The 18,996-nt window shown below is 40.1% G+C and overlaps 1 protein-coding gene across 2 annotated transcripts in view; it reads left to right on the forward strand.

Annotated features, from left to right (window-relative positions):
• The window catches only part of TNS3 (tensin 3), a 255,650-nt gene that overhangs the window by 5,948 nt on the left and 230,706 nt on the right, over positions 1-18,996 (forward strand). The window contains exons 3-4 of one of the 2 annotated variants that reach the window (XM_088445714.1): positions 1,763-1,801; positions 14,577-14,618. The gene's annotated coding sequence lies outside the window, so the exon portion shown is untranslated. The remainder of the gene's footprint in view (positions 1-1,762; positions 1,802-14,576; positions 14,619-18,996) is intronic. The other variant, XM_088445715.1, reaches the window with a different exon arrangement.

The following is an 18,996-nucleotide window of genomic DNA, read 5'->3' on the forward strand; positions in this document are numbered from 1 at the left end:
CCACCTTATCTCCCTCTAAGATTTGATAAATCTCTCCATGAATGTGTTTGGTGATGAGCAGAATGGGAACTGAATGGTTGCTGTACAAACCCATAAATTTTATTGTGATGTAAAAAGAAAACTTGAGTAATGGGGCCCATACATCAACAATCACAAAAAACGATTCCACATTCCCATGTTATTTACCGATTAACGTTTCTCCGATGAACCAATATGTGCCCATACATTGCCGATCATTTTTGCCAAAGATCGGAACTGAGAATCATGAAAAGTGCTCACACATCAACTCAAACAGTCGTCATTTTACTAGTCCGATGTAAAGAAAATTTAAATAAAGGGTTGTACTATAGAACTAATGTATTGGAAAAGGAAATTATCATGCATCATGTAACAGTATTGACAGTATCTTTTAGTGTGGTGTAAAGCTCTGTTAATATCTCCTTATTACATTTCAAAAGGCTGATCATTACCATACACTGCCAATTTACAGCTACAAATGCTCGGCAAAGTACAACATGTTGGAAATCTGTATTCTTTTTTTGATTGGAATTGGCGATAGGTGAATTCATGCATTGCTGTTGTTTTTTTTTTTTTTTTTTAAATCCTCAACAAAACGCTGAATTTTCCCAACTCGTTGTGGATGTATGGACCCCATGACACATACATAAATATGTGTTTGTGTATAAATACTAGGGATGTGCAGGCTCGGATAGGTTCGAGTTTGCACGTTGAGTTCGGATTTTTCCCTCCAAAAAAACGGAACTCAGAAAGAGGCTAAACGTCATCTTACATAGACGAACATCATCATTCCTGGACAAAAGTCCAGGAATGATGATGTTCGTCCATGTAAGATGACGTTTAGCCTCTTTCTGAGTTCCGTTTTTTTGGAGGGAAAAATCCGAACTCAATGTGCAAACTCGAACCTATCCGAGCCTGCACATCCCTAATAAATACTATATTAATATTTATTATGTATATTACACACACATGCATACATACATATTATATTACTGAATATTTCTTTCACAAATACCCCCCAATTGTCTCCTGTGAGGGATAAAGGGACACGCTACAACATTTATTGAATGTAGCTGTGAGTTGATTCTATATTAACCCATTTACTCATATTTGTTAGGGTTTTGGTACAAGTGTGTCCTTCTTATAAGCTGCAAATGCCAATCATTTCATTCCTGAATCTTATTCCCTACCAATACTGTTGTCACTGCGCTGACACCCCCTCCCCCTGGCTTCATTTTTTTCACTTGCCCTAAAGCAAGCAGACTAGACGCAGACATCTGTTTCTGTTCAGAGAGGTGCAGTGGATTGATTCCAGATCCTGGCTGTAATGGAGCCAGTGGTTTTGGTAAGCTGAGGCTGATTGTTCACATAAGGCCAAATTATTTTGAATAAATAATATTGAGGGTATTGTGTTACATAGCATACTTTTTTTGCAAGGAAAGGAACAGTAATATGACCCATAACTCCTGATGCATCAGTTTAATGAAAGTAGGCAAAACAAAGACTAATAAAATAAAAAAAAAGTACATTTTAGAAAGTTATATTTTTTTACTGTGCATTTTAGGTATTCAAACCATAGACCCCTTTTTTTGTTTCTTTAGTAATCAAGTCTTAGCAATGCCTCCTATTTTAAATGCATGGAAACTTAAAGATAGTAAAACAGGATCTGTGGATCATTGAAAAAAATGAAATAGAAGTATTTTCCTATGACTCTGCAAATTAAATTTCCTTTTTTGTTTTTTAGGTAGTGACTCCATGTTTTCTTCCTGTGAATTATGAGTTGGTAAGACCTTTTACTGAATTAGATTTACAGATTTAAATGTGTTTTTGTTCATTGAAGATATCATATTAGTATTGTGTTTGTAAGTAAACTTTAAAGAAATGAGCAATAAAAAGCAATTGAAAATTCTAATTTTTCTAGTAGATAACTTTCTTATGTTATTCCTGGTGACATAGGGCCGGAGTCGGAGTTGCAATCCCGTACTCATTGGATTTGCGATAATATGCTAATGACTCAGCCGCTGTCTGGTGCACAGTAGGGATGTGCACGCAGAGTTCAGATTTTTCCCTCAAAAAAACGGGACTCAGAAAGAGGCAAAACATCATCTTGCATGGACAAACATCATCATTCCTGTGCACAGAGACTTCCGGTGTCTCATATCCGCTGCTTATGTGCAAGAGTGGAAACAATTGTTGCACATGGAACCTCTGAGCAAGCCAATGCTGTCTTAGAATGGACGTCTCTCCTAAGACGCCAAGGCCTCTGCAGCTGCGTATGAATTTGCAGAATCTCACTAGGGCATGCCCAGAAAACGGTCCTGCATTTTTCTAGGCACCCTTCATTACTTCCCCCCAAACGCTGACTATTTGTCACTTACTTTGCAAATAAATCCTCTCTGCAACCATTGTCGTTAACCAAACGCACATGCGCAGTGCGACTTTGGCACATGCGCAGTAGCAATACATTCTGAAACAGACTCATATTTAGCATTCATGTGGTCAAGTAGTGCAATTATATGATAAACTCTCTTCTGGCACCAGGTATAGTCCCTGTAGGGGGTGTAGAACCTCATGAGAAATGCTTAGAGAAAGCACTCCCTCCTGTATATATTATTTGTTTGCCTGGTACAAGAACACTATTGCTTCCTGTAGGACTTATGTTTTTTTAATATGAGTCCATTACATAAGCGAAGTCTAATGATTGCACACTTTTATTTACTACTCTTTGTTCATCTTGCAAGTCATAATCATGTTGATTGATTGCAGCAAGGACTAATCAAGCCTTGGTCATATCTGTGAATAAGAGCTATGCACATGAACATGTTTTTCAGCTGGTTTGTAAAATATTCCATATACCTGCACTGCTTAAATCTCAACGTGAATATGATAAATTATTATCTTTGTGCCACAACACAGCATCTAATGCTTGCTTAGGTTAACAAACCTAACCCATCCTAGTCTTCATGTGAGGTAAAAAGGTTTTTTACCCCCTTAGTAATCAGAGCTACAATGCTCTCACATCTGGGAACAATAAGCTCAGTCATTTTCAAACCAAAAAAAGATGTACACTGTCATCATAATTATAAACTTGGAGGATATAGTTATATAATTTTGCATAAAAAGTATTTTCAATTTTAGTGCATTGTGTTCTACGTGATGAACAGATAGTTGTTTCTACTTTCTTTATTTTCCTCCATTGAAATAGATTCTTGCTATTTATTGTATTAGAAAACATTAGCTGTAATATCTAGTAGCTTTTGAGAGTGTCGCTAACTTAACTCCTCCCACTGTACACCAATACGCTCATAGGGGTATTCAATATGGGTGCGATAACATCGTTTTTTGCGTTACTATCACTGGTTTTAGTTTTACACCGTATTCAATTTCAAAGACTTTTCGCAGTTTTGAAAAGTCTTTGATAAAAAACGGGGATAACTTTTCACCATTGAATAGGTGTTGAAAAAAAGTGCAGAACTGGGGTTTAGGGGTGCAGGCTTAAAAAAAATAGCCTGCAACCCTGAGAATGACATTTAAAAAAGAACTGTGTCAAAAAAAGTTTAAAAAAAAAATAGGGAAACCCCAAAAAATTAATAAAAAAAAATTGGGGTGCAAAAAAAAAATTTGAAAAAATTGTTAAACAATAGGGAAATAGGTTCAGGGCTATTCTGCAAGTATGCGGCAGGTGTTTTTTAGAATAGAATTATAGCGGCAGGTGCACAAATGCAGAATTTTAAAAAACTGACTTTAGGGACTTAAAAATATGCTAGTACCCATTTTCATGTACCCCAAATTTAATGGGACCACTTAAAAAAACGAAAAAAATAACCTAAGTGCTCTTCTGCATCACTTCTTCAATGTCGGGAAAAAAGCACCTGTTGTGGCTATTTAAATCCCCGACTTTCAATTAAAGGCTAAAACGGGGGTATCCATAGTGTTCCCCCATGTTTTTACAACTTTAGGGGGGGGTCTTACAATTATTTTTAGGAAAAATTTGTAACTTTACGCAAATCCAACTTCGGAGTTTCCAGTCTTCGTTAATTTTATTTTGAATACGGGGATAAGCGGGAGCGCGCACCATACCTTTACTCAGAAAAAAACTCCGATATGAAACGTTAACTTCGCCAGGGAAGTTAACCTTTCATATTGAATACCCCTCTTACTGTTGTAGACCACTGATGAGTGGCAAAGTTTAACAGGAAGGCCAGAGGTGGAGAGACAGGGCCATCTAGTATACAGTATAGTACAATTAGGAAATCACCAGTGAAGGATAAAGAAACGTGTCAGTCGGTATATCTAAAAGCTTAACATACTGCAGAAAGCATTGCTCTTCAAAGAAACGCTCAGTGTTTGACACATTGCGTTCATAGTATCATGTGAGGTTACCTTAGTCATTGGGAGAATCTTGTGTAATTTATACTGTGTATCTGTGAGTATAAGGTCTCCCATGGGTCAAAGAGGCGATTGTGATTTTTTTTTATGCTTCGTGTATGAAGTTCAGTTTGGATATTAGGAAAATCTTAAATTATGTTCTGTGAGTAAAATAGTTGCATACTATATAGACGTTATTTGTTTGGTAAGAGGTTCAAGATGCTGCCTTACATAAGAAATACAAGTTCCTCTTTACTTGTAGTAGAAACAGATCTACATAATGTTGACCTCCTTGGCACATTAAAAAGTATAGTGGGAAATGGTTCAAGATTTTCCTAACTCAAAGGTCCGCCTCTGCTTTTTTAAAATGTTGTAGGCTTACATATTACAAAGGAATCATATTTTTGTTCTGCCACTAGCAGTAAAGTTCAAAATATATTTGTCGATGAAATCCATAGTCTCGTAAATAAACAATATTAATAAAAATAATGCAACAATAAAAAGCAGTTAGTTATTAATATGGTGACAAATGTATCCTATTTTCTAAACTAAAGGGGCCTATCCATCAGCAGGCTTTCTGCACGATGCGACCAAAACCAGGAAGTTTTGGTCGGATTGTTAGGAAAGTCTGCTAATGGATAGCCGACAAGGACCAGCGATGTGCGTGCACGCTGGGTCCTTGCTGACCCAGACTATCTACGGAACATGCCCGTCAACCTGACAACGCTCGTCAGGTTCGGCATATGTTCTGAGATAGGAGGTCGGGCTCCTTCACTGAATGACGTTCAGTGAACGCCGTTCAGTGCGGTGCCCGCACCTCGGCGTCATGAAGGTCTGAACGCTGGCTGTTCAGACTTTCATGTTGTGTAGTGGATACCCTCCTTAAGAACTTATGTTTGGTTTGGCAATAAACAAAGCCCACATTGTGGACAATGACTTAATATCTATGGGGTTTTAGTGCCTGTGCCCTTAATCCATAGGAAGCTGGTTGGTCAATTCATCCATACGTTTGTAAAGGAGGCTTCTAGCTGCAGAGTACCCAGACTCCGAACGAAACAACATCAGGAAATAGGAAACTTCCAGCTTGCCTTCCAACCTGCAGTCCAGCAACATACGACTATGAGCCGTATTCAATTTGAAGCAGCGCTTTCGCCTCTGCCGTCGAAATCCCATTTTCGCCTACATCGCCAGTTTGGAGGCGAAAACTTCTCGCACGCGTGCCCGCTATATCCCCGTATTCAATTTGAAAGTAGGCGAAATCGGGAACAGGCGAAACTTGTGATCGCCGAAAACAAACGGGATTTTTCGGGAAATAATTATAGGACCCTCCTAAAGATGTCCAGACCAGGGGGATCACTATGGGTACCCCCGTTTTTGCCTGCAAAAGTAAGTCGGGTTTTTAAATAGCCCCGACAGGTGTTTTTTTTTCCCGATTTTGAAGTGATGCAGATTTTATTTTTTTTAAGTGGTTCCATCAAATTTGGGGTACATGAAAATGGGTACTAGCATATTTTTCAGTCCCTAAACTGATATTTTTTTTTTTTTCAAAAATCTGCAAAAATGCACCTGCCGCCGGTATTTGAAACCCGACTTCCTTCAGGAGATAAAAATAGGGGTACCCATAGTGATCCCCTAAGTCTACACATCTTTAGGGGGGGTCCCTGTAATATTTCCCGAAAATTCCCGTTGTGTTTTACCTGTAAAAAAAGGGTTAAAAGTTTTTCGGTTTTTTTTATTACATAGGGTTTCCCCCCCCTCCCCCCCAAAAGCCAAACCAGCCCCAGGCTTGCCAGCCAGTCCTGTTTTCTACAAATATGTCTAGGGTTTCCCCCGTAATTTAGAAACCAACACCAGGCTGCAGGGACCAGTCCTGGTTTTAAATATAGGGGAAAAAAAGATGTGGGGATCCCCCTATATTTAAGACCAGCACCAGACCCAACCGACTGGGGTGTAATGCCACAGCCCGGAGACCCAATCACTGGGGCTCCAGGTCCAAAGCATTAGCACCCCAAGTCGGTCAGCGCAAGCTCTGTCTGGTTTGTTTTACTGTTGCTGCTGAGATCTGCGGAGTGCCCTCCGCTTTCCCATATACATGTGCACTTTTGTTGGACAGGCACATTGCGTTTCTCATTGGCGAGTGCCGGACTATTCTGCACATACACTGCCTTTAGGATATTCAGTGATTAAAACTGAATTGTTGATGACAGCATGTTTCTCCTATCATCTGTGTCCGAGTGTCGCACCTTGTGAGGATCATGTGAGTTATTTTTGTGGCAACGTACCAAGTTACAGTACATTGTTGGAGTGCCGGACCTTGTGGAATATATATGTGTGTGTGAGTGCGAGAGAGAATGGCCAGCAATTGATCCCTGTAGTTATATCAAATTGCCCAGGTGCCCTCTGCAATGTTAGGTAGATTAGGTAGATTAACAAATGCTGTGGGTAGCGGCACCAGGGCTTGCAATCCAAATAAATATAACCTGTAAGGCTCTTAAATTGCTGTTAACATTTCTGTTTAATTCAAATTTAAATATATACATATATATCCAAAATCTCAGATATTTCCAAAAGTGCAAAAATGGGAGATATTAAAGATCCATAATCATCATTCTAAAAATTCATCCGAGATTAATGCCATTTTTCACTGCGAGTCCATAAAGAAATATAAATGATGTTGATACATAGGCAGTTCACATTGAATTGGTACGCAAAAACACTAGCTGATTCTTTAGCAGAATATATATATATATATATATATATATATATATATATATATATATATATAGTGGGGCAAAAAAGTATTCGGACAGCCACCGATTGTGCAAGTTGTTGCTCTTTAAAAGATGGAAAATCACATTGTATGATTTTTAAACAATTTATTTGTATATTCTTGCGGAAAATAAATATTTGGACACCTACCAACCAGCAAGAATTCTGGCTTTCACAGACCTGTTACTTCTTCTTTAGGAAGCTCATCTATCCTCCACTCGTCACCTGTATTAATGGCACCTGTTTGAACTGGTTAACTGTATAAAAGACACCTGTCCACACCCTCAAATTGTCAGACTGCAACCTCTCCACCATGGCCAAGACCAGAGAGCTGTCTAAGGATACCAGGGACAAAATTGTAGACCTGCACAAGGCTGGGATGAGCTACTCGACAATAGGCAAGCAGCTTGGTGAGAAGAGAAGAGATCAACTGTTGGCGCAATTATTAAAAAATTGAAGAAATACAAGATCACTGACAATCTCCCTTGACATTGGGCTCCATGCAAGATTTCACCTCGTGGGGTATCAATGATCTTGAGAACGGTGAGGGATCAGCCCAGAACTACACGGGGGGACCTCGTCAATGACCACAGTCACAAAGGTTACCATTAGTATAACATACTACATCGTCATGGATTCAAAACCTGCAGCACCCGAAAGGTACCCCTGCTTAAGCCAACACATGTCCAGGCCTGTCTAAAGTTTGCCCGTGACCATCTGGATGATCCAGAGGAGGATTGTGAGAATGTCATGTGGTCCAATGAGACCAAAATAGAACTTTTGGTATAAACTCCACACGCCGTGTTTGGAGGGAGAAGAATGATGAGTGGCATCCCAAAAATACCCACTGTGAAGCATGGGGGTGGAAACATCATGCTTTGGGAATGCTTTTCTGCAAAAGGCACAGGACAACTGATCCGTATTACGGAGAGGATGAATGGGGCCATGTATCGTGACATTTTGGGGAAAAACCTCCTTCCCTCAGTAAGAGTATTGAAGATGCAACGTGGCTGGGTCTTCCAGCATGACAATGACCCCAAACACACCGCCCAGGCAACTAAGGAGTGGCTCCGTAAGAAGCATTTCAAGGTCCTGGATTGGCCTAGCCAGTCTCCAGACCTCAACCCAATAGAAAATATGTGGAGGGAGTTGAAAGTCCGTGTTGCCCGGCAACAGCCCCAAAACTTGACACATCTAGAGAAGATCTGCATTGAAGAGTGGGCCAAAATACCTGCTGCAGTGTGTGCACAAACCTGGTCAAGAACTACAGGAAACGTTTGACCTCTGTAATTGCCAACCGAGGTTACTTTACAAAGTATTGAGTTAAACTTTTTGATTGTCCAAATATTTTTTTTTTGCAAGAATATACAAATAAATTGTTTAAAAATCATCCAATGTGATTTCCGGAATTTTTTGTTCTGATTCTGTCTCTCACAGTTGAAGTGTACCTATGATGGAAATTACAGACCTCTATCATCTATTAAAGTGCAACAACTTGCACAGTCGGTGGCTGTCCAAATACTTTTTTGTCCCACTGTGTGTATGTGTATGTATGTATGTATGTATGTATGTGTATATATATATATATATATATATATATATATATATATATATATATAACAAATATATGATAGAGGGCGCTTATATTAATTTAGAGTCTAAGTTGTATTCAGTCTCAGTGTAACTTTTTTCCAATTGGGTATATTGGAAAAGACAAATTCTTATGGAGGATTGTGCAATGATGACCCACAAATCTCGGTATTTTCCTTCAAACCGTATGTTCCACGCTAAGTCCTTTCACTTGGAGAAACGTCCAAGTGGAGAAATGTTCTTAAATCTAATAGAAATTGATTATGCCTTTTTATCCAACGTGTTGCTCCTTTTTGGAGTTTTATCCTTCTATTGACAAATAAACCCTCGCACCAAGGGAAGACACCCAAAGAATAATAATTAGAAACATAAATATATTTATTATGACATAAAAAATCTCTCAAAAAATATTTAACAATAAAAGCATATATGATAAGTCGTAACACACCTCAGTTTGGGGGTATAGTGAGAAGAATTTCCCCACTTTAGAGTTCTATACGCCACATCTGTGGGAACCCAAACAGGTGTGCCACATCAGTAGCTTGATGAAGTCCCCAAGTGGACGAAACGCGTTGGGTTAGCTGCTTCTTGCCAGAATTAACTACTACAGATAAGCATTATATGAACTTCCAAGAACTTCTGATACTTTTTAAACACTTTTAAAACTTTTAGAATACCTTAAGTTTTAATTATGTATTTATGTGGATTCTCCTGTGCTTTTAGATACATGTAACTGATGCAATCTACCTCATATGATCTAAGGCTAATTTTTTAATCAATATTTATTAGCACTTTTGCACTTTGTGAAATTCACCTGCTGCACCCACTGTTCCTATATAATTGTACTGCTAGAGCCTCCTGGAAACAGGATTAAGACTTGGCAGCTTTTGAATATATGAATGTGTTTGTTTTGTTATTTGTCATTAAATCCTATATATATTTTCAATTCATATGTTTCATATAGCACATCATAATTAATTTATTTTGCACATTGATCTGCACAATTTACATCAGTCGCTAAGGACCTAGTACACTTATACAATTTACACTAACGGGCTCTTCCAAAAGTCCTATCACAGTAGGTCTAGCTGACACCCTTTACAGTTAGGGAGAACATATTTTACACAAATTCTACACAAATTCTCTACTAAGTAGCTAAGTTGGCGCCGGTACCTATCTTTGTATCTAAAATTATATATATATATATATATATAGATATATTATAATATAAAATAGTATGAACAAGCAGGGTCTGGCACTCCCTTTATAGATGATATACTCGACTGGGTGGCATCACTGAAATAAACAATTTCAGATGTATGGGTGCTGCACTCCTAGCTCAATCATCAGAACATTGGGCCTGATTCAGCTTTGGGAATAGAGTGAGATTTAGCACTTAACTGATCATCTTGGTGAAAACATGTTGCACTGCAGGTGGGGCAGATTTAAAATGTGCAGAGAGATTTAAGATGCCTACACACTTAGCGATAATTTAAACGATTTGCCCGATTCCGACGCATCGTGGCGACAAATTGTGTAAAATATGCCCAAATCGTGAGTGTCCACTCACTATCACAATGCCGATGCACGTCGCAGCAGGTCGTACATCGCATCTTCAGATCTGCCGTGCTGTAGGGCAGATCTGACAATCTCAGTCACGATGCACTGGAATGGTTAGGAGGCACGATAGATCGTTTGCCACATTGGACAGTTTTTAACACCAAATCGTTCCTGCGACTGCCGGGGATCTGCTGGGGAGAGTTCAAGGGGAAATCGGACACAATGTTGGATCGTGAGCACATCGCCAAGTGTGTAGGCACCTTTAGATTTGGTAGGGAGGTGTCCAAACTGACATCTAAATTATAGAGCAATAATAAAGCTGTGTCCAGGTACACAGTTAAGTGCTAATTCTCACTCTGGGCCTGATTCAGAGCTGAACGCTCTGACCAGAGCGCTCGCTCTGAATCAGGGCCCTCCTACCTGTTTTTGGAGCGTCCTCATGGACGCTCGCATAGCTGTGGGTTACCACCCACAGCTTATGCGAGCGACCATGATGATGGTTGCGATGGTCAAAGACCATCGGGCTTGCGACGAGACCCTGCGGTAGGGTCTCGCTGCCGCAAGCCCAGGAGTGATTTTGGCTCTATCAGAGCCAAAGTCACTCCCACTGACATCATTACTGATGTCAGTGGGGCCGGACTCAGACGGTAGGCGTTCCCATGGGAACGCCTCCGTCTGGCTGCCACGCCCCCGGCACGCCCACCAAAGGGGGCGTGCTGTCAGTCACCATCGACAGCACGCCCCCTTTGGTGCGAGACCCCGAGCGATGTATTTCTCGTCGCTCGCCGGGTCTTGCGCATGAAGGAGCTCCCTCCGTCATGCGCATTCGCCAAACATCGCTTGCGAGCGAACTTCCCTCACGAGCGGGTCTGAATGACCCCCTCTATTCCCAAAGCTAAATCAGGCCCATTGTCTTTTATGTTCTTATGAAAATGCATTACATTTGCATTGAATCGTTGCCTGTGTGTGTGTGTGTGTGTGTATATATGTGTGTACTTCGGAGTACGCAATACTCTGCTACAACATAATAGTTTCCACCCTTTGCCCTTATGTAAGGGCTTACCTCTTTCCCAATTCATTAGGGTTAAACGCATTACCTCTGATGATACCCAAGTGGAACCAGCGTTAAATTATATGCTGGAAAAATTTGTCCAACGTGGATATCATAGACATGAATTGGATAAAATTAAAAATAAAGTGCTTAATATGACAAGAGAACAACTATTGACATCCAATAGAACGAGGAATAATAATAATCAAGTGAAATGTTTGCCTTGGGTGAATAGATATTCCATCAATAGTAGCTGTATAGCCAAGAAAGCCAAGCAGTGGTGTCCAATTGTGAATACTGACCAACAATTCCCGGCACTGGTTGGAACTCGACTCATGCCTTGTTATACCAGAAGTCGCAATATAGGAGATAAAGCAGTTAAATTAGACATCACTGGTATGTCGGCAACTACACCCACCCACTTTTTAAGTCATCGAGTGGGGTGTTATAGATGCCTTGGTTGCGTAACTTGTAGGTCGCTATTAGTGTGAGACACATTTTCTCAATCTCATACAGGGAAAAGATACAAAATCAATTATGCATTAACCTGTACATCTACTTATGTGGTTTACATGTTGTCTTGCCCATGTGGCTTGTGCTACGTGGGCAAGACGGAGAGAAAATTTAAAGAGTGCATGGCCCTCCATCGTAGTGCTATTAGACAGGCGATTGAAACTGATCAGGCAGATCAACCTGTGCCCAGACATTGGATAGCAGCCAAACATGGGGTGGCAATGATTAAAGCCATACTGATTGATCATGTTCCACCATTAAGACGAGGGGTAACAGAGCTAAAATCTTGTTACTAATAGAAAGTAAATGGATATTTACGCTAAACACAATATTCCCCAAAGGTCTTAATGAAACATTAGGTCTACAATGTTTCTTATAAATATAAGGCAAATTATTATAGATCACCTCCCAGTGGCTAAATATCTTTTTGCTCCTGAAAACTGTAACACTATATATTATAGTATTTTCCTGTTAGCTGCACAGTTTTGGAAATTTGGGGTTTATAATTATTGTGCAGATCATAGTCATAATGTGTTTTATAACTGTGTTTCAAACCTATGACTTTAGGGATAGACATGTACATGTCGACAAGTTAAAGATGGAGAATACACAGGCATTTTGTTATTGAATTATACAAATGCCATATTTATTGAACACGTTATATATAAATATCAAAGTAATATTATGCGTGCATTTTGTGTTAGTATTGGTGTCATGTTTATGTGCAGATTTTAAAGTGGTGTTTAGTGATCATTTCACGAGACGGACGTTTGCTAGGCAGCCGTGTACAGCCAATAGTTGTCCACTCAGACTGCAGGCGCGGTGTGTTGACATCATACGGAAGCGCAGCATGTTCCCAGCGCGCTCCGGAAGGCGGTTGGCACTGGTGTCCTCCAGGTGTGTGAGATTATGTATCTATGTATGTTTGTTTGCAGTATGTTTGTATCTTGTCCCTGATGACGGGGTGACTCTCGAAACGTCGGCAAATTAAAGGACTTTTATATACATTAGAAAATAAATATATATATATATATATATATATATATATATATATATAGTTATATCAGTATATAATATCTCGAAGTGTGCTGGCGCTCAGCTGGCTGGAGAGGCACCGCCACTGCGCTCTCCATATGCCGGGCGCCCGCTGAGATTTTGTTACAAGCGGACATCCGGCAGCTCCCTCCCTGCAGCCGGAATCTGGAGCTCACTCCTGAACTTCGCCTTCCAGCTCCCACAGTGGGTGTGGGGCACTTCTACTGTGGGCATTGCATATAGGTACTTGTGGGCATTATATAGGGAACTCTACTAATGTGGGCATTATGTAGGGGCATTATTACTGTGGGCATTGCATAGGGGGCACTACTACTGTGGGCATTGCATAAGGGGCACTACAGTGGGCATTGTAGAGGGGGCACTACCTTTGTGTGGTGCATTACACTGATGAAAATGGGGCATGTCTTAAGGGCCTCAGCCACCGGCTCACACACAACGTCATGACTTCTCACCCATAGTACCCGTGGGGGGAGCCGGAGCTCAGGAGTGGGCGGAAGGGGGCTTGAAAAACTTGGTCGCCAGGATTAAAATGGCCGGGATTTTTTGAGCCCTGGTGTATACACTTGCCGATGCCGGCACCCCCGCCAGGCAAGCCGCATCCGACATCGCTCCGTACACACATCGTCCAGTGTGTATGGGGCTTTATACTAACCATGGTAATGAAATGGACCCAATTATGTATATATAAATTAAGGAACCATTTTAAGTTATGTTAATGTGTATCTTGCAATGCACATTTATACAATAATGTGTTTTATTGGTAATCTATTATTAATAAAACACTTGTTTGTGACATATTGTATAGACTTTTAGATTTACTAAATAGAAATGGTTGAGAGAGCCATGTTTATAAGATTGTTATCTTCAAATTATTTAAACTGTATAAAAATTTTGTCTGTTTATCGCCGTGGAACTACAAATATTAAGGGGCCTATCCATTACCCGACTTTGTGAACAATCTGATGAAAACCAGGAGGTTTTGGTCGCATTGTTGCCAAAGTCGGGTAATGGATTGCCGGCAAGGACCAGCGATGTGCGTGCACGCTGAGTCCTTGCCATCCCCGACTGTCTACTGAACATGCCTGTCAACGTGATGATGCTCGTCAGGTATAGGAGGTCAGGCTTCTTCACTGAATGATGTTCACTGCGGTACCCGCACCTCAGCGACCTAAAGGTCTGAGCGCTAGACATTCAGACTTTCAGGTTGCCTAATGGATAGGCACCTTTAGCTTGCCTAAACCTGAGCTAGATGAGGAAACAATTTATATTTTGGCTTCACCACATGTACTACAATATGTGTAAGTTGATCTCAATATTACTTTAACTTTTATGTATTGTCTAGTGAAACTTGCTGATTTTAATAATCTATTCACCCAGTTTATTTGTTTTCTAGTATTTTCTCGTTTGCATCATTCAAAACAGTATCATATACCCACAGACAGTATCATATACCCACAGACAGTACCATATACCCACAGACAGTACCATATACCCACAGACAGTACCATATACCCACAGACAGTACCATATACCCACAGACAGTACCATATACCCACAGACAGTACCATATACCCACAGACAGTACCATATACCCACAGACAGTACCAACATGCTTTTGCTGAAATCTATTTTTTTTTTACTTATTTTGCAGCCTAACAACATTGACGCTTGTTTGAGTCATGTAACTAAATCAGTAAGTATTGATTTTTACTTCTGATTAAACTTATTAAGCATGCCATGTACAGATATGAATCATATGAGTTAAAATGTGACGGGTTTTTGAGTAGCAGCTCCATGATTTTGGAAGCATAGAACAAACTGTGATGAACACCTATTGCATGAGGCCCCAGACTAAATGGAAACAAGTTTGGATGTAAAGGTGCACATCCAATAGGTGATTTTATGAGCGATTGAACGATTACGACATCGTAATCGTTCAATCGCTCATTAATCGTGCACTATGTCGGAAACGACCAGCGATGCACGCTCCCGCTGGTCGTTTCCGACATCAATCATCCGTTGAACATGCCGGTCAATCCGCCGATAACGACAGTTTGGCTATGTACGATTACAGTGTTGTAATCGTACTGTCATTACCCCATCGCCTAGTGGATGTGCACCTTAAAGGTGCGTATCCACTAGCAGATAGTGGAATGACAGTATGTCGTTCAGTGCAGGCACCCTCCCTCATCCCGGAACATGGTCAATCTGTCATTATCGGCAGATTGACCAGCATGTTCAGGCGATGATAGATGTCAAAAACGACCAGCGAGAGCGCACATTGCTGGTCGTTTTTGACATTTTCATGCCCGATTTGTGAATGATTGAATGAGAACGATATTATTATCGTTCAATCGCTAATTTTAATCGGCTAGTGGATACCCGCCTTAAGAGTCATGCAGTCATGCACTCCTCACCTTCACATATAAGGCCCTTTCTAACTCCTCTGCTCCCTACATCTTCAACCTCATCTCCTTAAATACGCTCTCCCGCCCATGCCAGTCTGCCAATGACTGTTGCCTCTCCTCCACCCTGGTTACTTAATCTCATGCTCGTATCCAAGAATTTGCCCGTGCAGGCCCCCTTCACTGGAATGAGCTCCCTCGCTCGATCAGGCTCTCCCCAACCTTGCAGAGCTTGACTGAAAACCCACTTGTTCATCAAAGCATACCCTTCCACCACATAACCAGGCCGCTCTCCCTCCTGCTATCTCTACCTTGCCTACTTCCTGCACTCAGGTCCCCTTCTACACACTCATGCCTCATGTCATCTGTCTGTTTCCTCTCTCCCCTAGGAGCAGGGTCCTCCTCCCTACTGTCTCACAGCCTTCTTCCCAATCACTTCAATGGCAGCCTTCAACTTCCAGCTGTACTGTGTATGGAGAATAGTGTTGCTAATTGTCACTTGTGCTCTGTTTATATTTTGGTTACTGTATTGTAAAGTAAGTTTCTGTGCACCCTGTACTGTATGTACGGCGCTGCGGACCACTTGTGGCACTCTATAAATAAAATTTAATAATAATGCAGAGTCAGGTCTTGCTGAAAATTCTGAAATGACAGATGATTTTCCTAGGCAAAAAATTCCATAACGAGCTTTATTGACCTTGATTTAAAGTGCTGTTTTGATCCTGATAAAATGAGTTATCATCTAGATAACTGTGCTGGATTGCTTCTGAGACTCCCACCTCTTTTTAGCTTAAATTACCAGAGGAACTAGGGAAGTAAATACAATGCATTTATGGACATATGTATCAAGTTGATTTTTACACAGGATTTTCACTCCTGTGAAAGACTTCTCCTAAATGCTGGGAATATAACTGACGGGGACAGTGGTTACGCAACTGCTGTCCCTGGGAGTTCCAGGTAGTACATAGCCGGGATATTTTTATTAAAAATGAAGATATTCCCGGCGAGTTGGACAGTTAATCGCGGCAGTACCACAATTATTAATACATAGATACCATAGTGCTTTAAAAAGAGTGCTGACTCTTAGCAATTCCATAGCTTTTCTTGTAGACAAGAGGATAGAAGGCATAATTTCAAAATGTATCTTTTTTTTTTTTTTTTTTTTAAATAGCCTCCTTCCTAGACATTCTGTTTATGAACATAACTTTAGCATTGGTTTTTGCAATTGTTATAAATAATAAAAGTAAATTTTGCACCTCAGGGGCCTTTGTGTGGGGTTATGAAACATCAAAGTTTCAAAAGCAGGTGCTATTGTTTATAGCCTGATTTATTTCATGCAAGAAATATACAAGAGGAGGAAATGATTTTATGTAACATTATAAAGCACAACATAATAATAATCTATGAATAATATTTGTGCAATTACAATAATGGTTAGCTTGCAAAATAATTGTCTGTCCTGGTATTCAAGCTCCCTCTGCTGGTAGAATTTTAACAAACACAAGTAACATACTTTTGTACCACTTTGTATTTATTTTAACTTCCATTATATATGTAAATGTATTGTATTGTGCTTATTTTTTTTTTTAAATCCAACTCAAACAGTTTATATTTATAATGGTTCATACAGTAAAATTAGTGCACTAGTGTCTGTTTTAAAGGTGACTGTAATAATGGGTTTGTCCAGGTCCATTAAGGTTCATTATAGGTCCGAAACCCATTCCTCTTTTGGGTGAAAACATCTAGAAATAAAAGTACGTATGGTGGCATTACATTGTGCAGTCCCCCCTTTGGTAGACTCATGCACAGACAAATTCAATAAAAAGCATATAGCAAACATGCAATCAAGTTCTTCCTGCTTTAACCATATAGACATGTGGAGGTGAACATGAAATGTATGTATAATTGCATACCTCCCAACTTGTTGAAGTTGTGTAAAGGACCTTTGTGCATGCCCGGAAATGCCCAGTCTCTCTCTCCAGAGAATAGACACCAAGTGAATGTGCATAGCATCGATTCAGCACTTGCTCTGCCTTGCTGAGTAGATGGAGAGGGGACCTTACAACCACCTGCCCCCACGACGGGACACTGCACTCTGCGGCAGCCACAGAGAGACAGTGTTCGAAAAGTGGGACTATCCTGCCAAAATCGGGGTGGTTGGTAGTTATATGATCAGGTACATATGTATATGTGTTTACATATATTCAATTAGAATAAAAAATATAACTGAACGACTAGGGACCACAATTGAGTTAAATTTTGATAGGTTGAAAATTATGTGTACCTAATTTTATTACCTTTTTGACTCTATTTCATAATACATATTAAATGCTATTCCCTCTGAGTCCCCTACCTCTCCCATATTACATACTGGCTCTATTACTAAAGTAGCTGCCATATTAGTAGATCTCCATTTTTGTTCATTCTGTTAAAGAAAAATTCTAGAAATTATTAAGGTAAATTAAATTTCATTTTACAATTTGTCGCTCATGACATTTGATCACTAAGTGATTAGTTATACAAGCAGTGTAGAGAAGTTCTGGTGTGACATACTGTTATGCATATTTTCCCAATTTTTGTCCAGATTGATCACGCCACAGTATTGGATACAGTGGTCCGTCATGTTAATAGGCTGTTCGTCATTTGTGAGTTTGCTCAAAATATGACTGTTCATCTACATAAAATATGCGAACATAGAACTTTAAGGGCCGTATTCAATTTGGAGCGAAAAGTCCATTTCGTCGATACTTTACGTCATTTTCACCGATTTTTTTTTTTTTTTTTTTCATTTATCCCCGTATTCAATTTTGCTGACTTTTTGCCGGTGCGAAAAGTCAATGCAACAGACCTGGCGAAAAAGTATCCCCATTGAATAGGTGGCGAGAAAAAGTGTGGAATTGGGGTTTTGGGGTGCAGACTGTCAAAAACCACCCTGGACAGTCCCCTAAAGGTAATCTGTGTCAATTAAAAAATAAATAAATAAATACCTCGGGACACACCAAAAAAGTACTTTCGTTTTGGGGGCAAAAAAAAAGTTGGGGGACAAACTTAAAAACTAGTGAAATAGACTCCAGGGGGGTCCACCAGTATGCCCCAGGTGTTTTTTCATTACAGGTGTTTGCGGCAGGTAGATTTTGGACGTTTTTTAAAACTTCACATTAGCAACTTAAAAATATGCTAGTACCCATTTTCATGTACCCCAAATTTGATGGGACTACTTATTTTAACAAAAACCCTCCTAAATGCTATTCTTCACCACCTTCTTAAAAACAGCACCTATGGAGACCGTTTAAAGACCCCACATACCTTTAGCAGGTCTATTCGGGGGTACCCATAGTGATCCCCCATGTTAGTGCATCATTTGGGGAGTGACAGGCTGATTTCCTCAAAACTGACAGAACTTTTCTCCGATTTTACTTTCACCTGGTCCCGTTTTCGCTGATTTCAATTTGAATACGGCGATAAACCGGGACGAGTGTGATACTGTTTCGCACCCAAAACCAGCGATGACTGCGGAAAGTCCGGCAATGGACTTTTCGCTCCAAATTGAATATGGGCCTAAATTGCATAAAAGTAGCATAATACTTGTATTATGGGAAAAGTAGCATCCTATTAGTGAAAGTCTGACAATGTGGCTAAAAAGTGGTAAATCATGTGGCTGTATGT

Source organism: Taudactylus pleione, unplaced genomic scaffold (assembly GCF_031769625.1).
Source record: "Taudactylus pleione unplaced genomic scaffold, aTauple2 ptg000386l, whole genome shotgun sequence".
Lineage (NCBI taxonomy): Eukaryota > Metazoa > Chordata > Amphibia > Anura > Myobatrachidae > Taudactylus > Taudactylus pleione.